A 6,038-nucleotide genomic window follows, 5' to 3' on the forward strand; every position below is an offset into this window, starting at 1 on the left:
TGAGTACTAATAAATTGAGTACCATTAAAAATAATCCAACAACCAATAATATTTTGTACTGAAATTGTTAATTACAATGGAAAAATATATTTCCCTATATATGATCTTTCTTATCATTCAAATCATATGAGAAAATATTAATACCATATGGTCAGATCTATTTTACTTGTGAGGATATCATTGGCCATTGTGCATGTTTTAAAATACACTATTATTATACCATGATATTATTTTAAAGATGATAAAGCAGTATAAATTAAAGAGTTAATGTACCTATTTCTGTACCAAATATACTAACAGTAAGTGTATATATGTTGGACAAAAACCATATTCATTGGGCATGAGATCCATAAGAATTTATAAAGTGTCGTCTCTACTGTTATACAAATCTTATAATAGATAATTTATTAGAGCTGAGTAAAATAATGCATTCATTTATACAGTTTCTACATTATTCAGAGTCTATGATAAGCCCAGAAATGGAAAACAAAATAAACAATATTCTGTATCCTCAAAATCTCACTAAGTAATTTTGAGATAACCACTTTGTAATTCCATGTGGTGTTTTCCCACTTGGCCTAATGTTTTGAGATTCATCATGTTATATTATATATCCATTGTTCCTTCTATTTTATCATATGGTTAAATAGTTGAATAGCATCATTTAAAATGAAGTGGGTTTGCAGAATATAAATGATATGCTAATATTTGCTAAAAATAGTTTATCATAAAAATATTTATGAATGTCTAAAGAAGAGAAATAAAAGCATGAAACCTTGAAAGTGAAAGATTTTCTCCATGACTCAATCTATTTATCCTAATAAGTAAAAGTTCAAATTGTTTTGAAGAACTTTAGGTTTCGGGAATCCATTGGATCTTGTGAGGTTGTCAACTTACCCAGCATCCATACTTTAGACTAAAAACATGGTACAGAAGCCTGCTCCTTACCCGCTGTTTTGCTTTCCAGTTTCAGTTACCCATGGTGAACAATAATCCAAAAATATTTAACAGAGTATTTAATATTAAATTCCAGAAATAAATAATTTGTAAGTTTCAAGATGTGTTGTTTTGTGTAGTGTGCTGAAAGCTTGTGCCACCCAGCTGCATCTGCCCAGGACGTGAATACTCTTTTGTCTAGGATATCCACAGTCTATTAATCTTTTCCACCTCCCCATTAGTCACTAGCCATTTTTGTTATCTGATCAAACAATACTGTATCTATAGGGTTAGATACTATTTGCTTTTCAGGCATCCAGTTAGGGGTCTTGGAACATATCCCTCATGGATAAGGGGAAGTACTGTACTTTTTGTCCCCCATAGATAAGGGGAACAGCTGTACCTTCAAAAGCATCAGTCTAAGTGGCAGTAATAATTCAAGTTTTACAATAGATTAAGGGAAATTGGCATTTAGTAATCCATTTGGCTGAGGTTTTCTTTTTAGTGACTATTTCAAAAGAAACCACAGCTGATTTCCACTCATTCAGGACACATTCCAATATGTACCTACTGTACTCACTCAAGTGTTTTTGAATTTCTCTACTTGTTCTCACAACATAGTTATGAGAGATTGAGACCTAATTCCATTGAAAAGTCCCATGATTCTCCAATGATTCAATGTATGTTCATAATATGATCTTGATGTCTCAATCTGAAGATAAAGCTCAGACTTGGCAATTACATGTCCACCATGAAGTAGATAAATAACCTGAGTATATTATAGGGCACAGGATGAACAGTAACAATAGCAAAATTCTTCTGACTAACTTGAACCAGAAAGATTTGGTTTAGTGAGAGAAAGGAAGAAAATAAATAATTGGTTGACTGTTTCAACTCCAAAACCAAACCAAGAAGCATTCAATTTAATTGAGTTGTTTGATATCAAGAGAAATTACACATTAAATGGAAACATATCATTGATCTCTTTTTAAAAAGTCTACCAAGAAAAAATAAAAATGATGGTATCACCAGACATTGAATAATGAAACTCAAAAATGACACTAATAAAGAATAAAGATTAGGGTGCAAGGTCATTTTTAGATATCCATATTTGTTCTAACCTTGTATAATTAAGATAGAGAGTTACTGTAACACTGGTTGAAAAATTATCTACTAATACTGAAACATAGAGTACTCAGAATACTAGCCATTTTATATACATGTATATATAATATATTATTTGAGAAATGTACAAAAGATTACTGAGAAAATGTTGGGTTTTCCCTATTTAAAAAAAGCAAATATAGTTATTATCATAAATTAAATCAAAATTAAACAAACTGAAAATATAGAAATGGAAGAGAAAATATTATAACTTTTTTCTATGAAATACAGTACACTATCTCCAGGTTTTTAAGGAAGAACTATTGTTTTCAATAAAAACAATAACATTAATTATGAAAAAGACTGATGAGTTTTAGTAAAATGAAAAATTTATATTCAAAATAAATATTAAAGAAAAGGAAATTGCTAGCCCCATAAACAAATGCATTTGTGTATTTATAATTGAAAGAGAATTAATACTCTCAGTTTTCTGAGATTCCAACAAACAAGTACCAAAACAGCCCAAAAAGGTAAATTAACACAAGGTCAAACTTCATTTTATAGATTGCAATAAATAAATGCCAATTAATTTATAAATATGCATGCTAAACTCAATTACTAATAAAATAAATGTAAAGTAACACAACAATGCTATAACATTTTGTAGCCACTCAGATGGTAAATATTAAAATGTCATATCAGAAGTTATTAGCAAGGATGTAAAACCAAAAGGAGCTATTGCTATTGGAACAAGTACTATAGGGATCTTTCTAAAGTAGATTATGCATAATGGCCCAGAAAACCCATTCCTAGTAATGACTCTGAGAAAAACTCAACAGCAAACACTTTTACTGTAAGAATATCATATCAATGCTTAAATATATGAATGACATTTTTGGCTATCATTATACTTAATTTTTACCTTAAACTATATATTTTTTTCTTACATATACATGTGTTTATTAGGTTTCCACTTTTGCCTTCACAGAATTAAAACGGCTTAAAATTTAATAACAATAACAATGCTTTAAACTATATTTTTATAATTATTTTGAGTCAAATGATTAAGTGATGTCTAACAATTAAGTTCCCAAACTCATCCTAGAGAAAGTGCTGCATACCTCCTTGCTAAGTATCACCAGTTACCTTTGAAGTACTACCCTTGGGAAGCTTTGCACCAATGCTAGCATCTAGGTCATGCTTCAAAGCAATTTTGGAATTCTTTTTCTGGAATGGTTACCAGAGCTCCATCATATTACCCCTGACATCTTAAATGTCATCAAAATATCTCCTTTCTTGGCTTGGTGCTTGTAGCTAAGTGGTTAGGGCACCAGCCACATACACTGGAGACGGCGGGTTTGAACCTGGCCTAGATCTGCTAAACAACAACAACAACAACAACAACAGCAACAAAATAGCTGGGCTTTGTGGTGGGCGCCTGTAGTCCCAGCTACTTGGGAGGCCGAGGCAAGACAATCACTGAAGCCCTAGAGTTTGAGATTGCTGTGAGCTGAGACACCATAGCACTCTACTGAGGGCAACAGAGTGAGTCATGGTCTGGAGAAAAAAAAAAATCTCCTTTCAAATATTTCTTTTATCTTTGGAAAAGAAAAAAAGTCATTGGGGGCCATATCAGGTGAGTAGGAAGAGTGTTTCCATACAATTATTTGTTTACTGGCTAAAAACTCCCTTATAGATGGTACTGTTTAAGTTGGTGCATTGTTGTGAGGCAAGAGCCTTGAGTTATCAGGTTATTTTCATCTGACTTTTTCACCCTGTCTTTTCAGCATTTCTGAATAGTAAACTTGGTTAGCTGTCCAGTTGGTACAATTTCATAATGAATAATCCCAGTGATATCAAAAAACATTAACAATATTGTTTTGACTCTTGATTTGGATTGATGGAACATTTTTGGTTGAGGGGAATTGAATAACTTTTATTTTGCACTTTAACACTTTGTTTCAGGTTTGCATTAGTACACCCATGTTTCATGACCAGTGATAACATGGTTCAAGATGTTGTCTTGCTTCCACAAAATGTCTTGGCAAACTTTGACTCTCCTTTGCTTTTGTTCATCAATGAGCTCCCTTGGAACCATTTTTGCACATGCCTTTTTCATGCCAAGAGTTTCAGTTAATATTTTCCTATTTTTCTATCACTGTTTACTTGGTCTACTTCTCATAGGTGACCATTTTGATGAACAATTCTATGAAGTTTTCATTAGGTCTGTTCCGTACTGACTACTGTGACATCTCTTCATCAATGACAATGTCTTTCTCCTCAAAAGCATTTAATCCTTGTGTACACTGCTCTTTTCTTCATGGTGTTATCCCTGTAAACTTGGACTAATTTGTTGCTGATTTCATTTCCATTCTTGCCAAATTTAACAAGACATTTAATGTTCATTGTTCTAATTCAAAATTGAACAATCTCACGATGCTCAAAGATACATAGCAACAATGAACACCTCTCAGCAACACACTGCCACACATTGACATACACACAGCTGTGAGAGGCTGAAGTGCCAAGGGTGTGAAACCTTAGAGAGCTGTTTGTACAGTGCTGCAAGTGGAGGTGCATGGTGGCAAATTCAAACATAACTGTCAGACTTTAGACATATTCAGTGATAAATTACTAACAAATATTATGTCAAATTCCTTTACCGTATTCTTGACTGTTGTCTAATAATAGGCACATTTACTTTACTATCTACTTATCAAGAAATTTGTCTATCAACTATGTACAATTAAAAAAATAAAACTACAGCAATGCTTGTGGTTCAAAGGCATAGAGCGCTGGCTCCATATGCTGGAGGTGGTGGGTTCAAACCCAGCCCCAGCCAAAAAGTACCAAAAAAAAAAAAAAAGTAAAAGAAAGAAATAAATAAAACTAAAGAAACATGTGTGCTTGCAAAACAGGAAGTTGATATATACATTTTGCCATGTATTTGTTAATATAGATGAGCCTTGGAAAGTTATAAACATACTAGGGTCTCAAAGCAGTTTACTTACTGACACGGATGCATTTGGGAGGAGGGAGCCAGCCATCCTCTGTACACGTAATTTTGGTTTGCCCATTGGGAAGACTGTAGCCAGAATCGCAACTGATTGGTACAGATTCGCCCTCTAAATACATTCTTGCATAATGTTGATTTTCCATTAATTGTCCATTTTCCAAATAATGAAAACTACATTGTCCTAAAGACCACAAAAATGAGAAAAAAATAACAGTAAATGAGAAACATAAATTTGGTCAAAACAGCAATTTAAAATTCAAATATTTAAAGAAGATTGCATAAATATACAATAATACTGTATAACTTAAGAAAAGTCAAGCTAATACCAAAAGTTTGCATAAAGAGATCATTATTCAATATGTACAGATTGTACAGATATTCTTATGAAGTCTCTATATGTATTTTTCATGAAGAGCTCTTCATAATGGAAAAGTCATGTTTTGGTCTATTCCTAGATGACTCTTCCTTAGCCTTTCTTCTGTCACATAAGACTTAATTGTAGTCAAATAGAAGCTTTTGTCTCTCCATGTTTTGGAAGTTTTACACATACATAGTTGAAAGGAGATTTACTTACTATGGCATGGTTTTGCTGGTGACCATCCTTCTTTTGTGCAATAAATGTACTCCCATCGATTTAGTGAAGGAGTCACAAAATTGGGGTCACAGTGATAGTAGAAATATTTTCCAATAGCTGCTGGAAATTGTGATCTATATCTATCCTCATCATATAGTTGTCCATGTTTTATTAGTGGAAAATCACAAGGTTTTACTTGAAATAAAAAATTAAAAAAAAAGTGTAAGTAACATTTTATCTAATGAGCAATCACATTAAAGGATGGAATTTTTGACCAATCAGTTATATTCCTCTTATTAGCATAGGTACACTCATTCCATTAAAGTTTCTAGGTCAATAAACAGTTGAGAAATGCACACAACTGAAATAGTTGAGAGGCTCGGTGCCTGTGGCTCAAGTGGCTAAGGC

The 6,038-nt window shown here is 32.7% G+C and overlaps 1 long non-coding RNA gene across 2 annotated transcripts in view; it reads right to left on the reverse strand.

The window, feature by feature from the left end:
- Nucleotides 1-5,712: 5,712 nt before the first annotated feature.
- The window catches only part of LOC105887221, an 11,543-nt gene continuing 11,217 nt past the window's right edge, over nucleotides 5,713-6,038 (reverse strand). For both annotated transcript variants that reach the window (XR_002774003.1, XR_002774004.1), the window contains exon 3: nucleotides 5,713-5,825. This is a non-coding gene — a long non-coding RNA (uncharacterized LOC105887221). The remainder of the gene's footprint in view (nucleotides 5,826-6,038) is intronic.

Source organism: Otolemur garnettii, unplaced genomic scaffold (genome assembly GCF_000181295.1).
Source record: "Otolemur garnettii isolate 467f Iridium unplaced genomic scaffold, OtoGar3 scaffold00055, whole genome shotgun sequence".
Classification (NCBI taxonomy): Eukaryota; Metazoa; Chordata; class Mammalia; order Primates; family Galagidae; genus Otolemur; species Otolemur garnettii.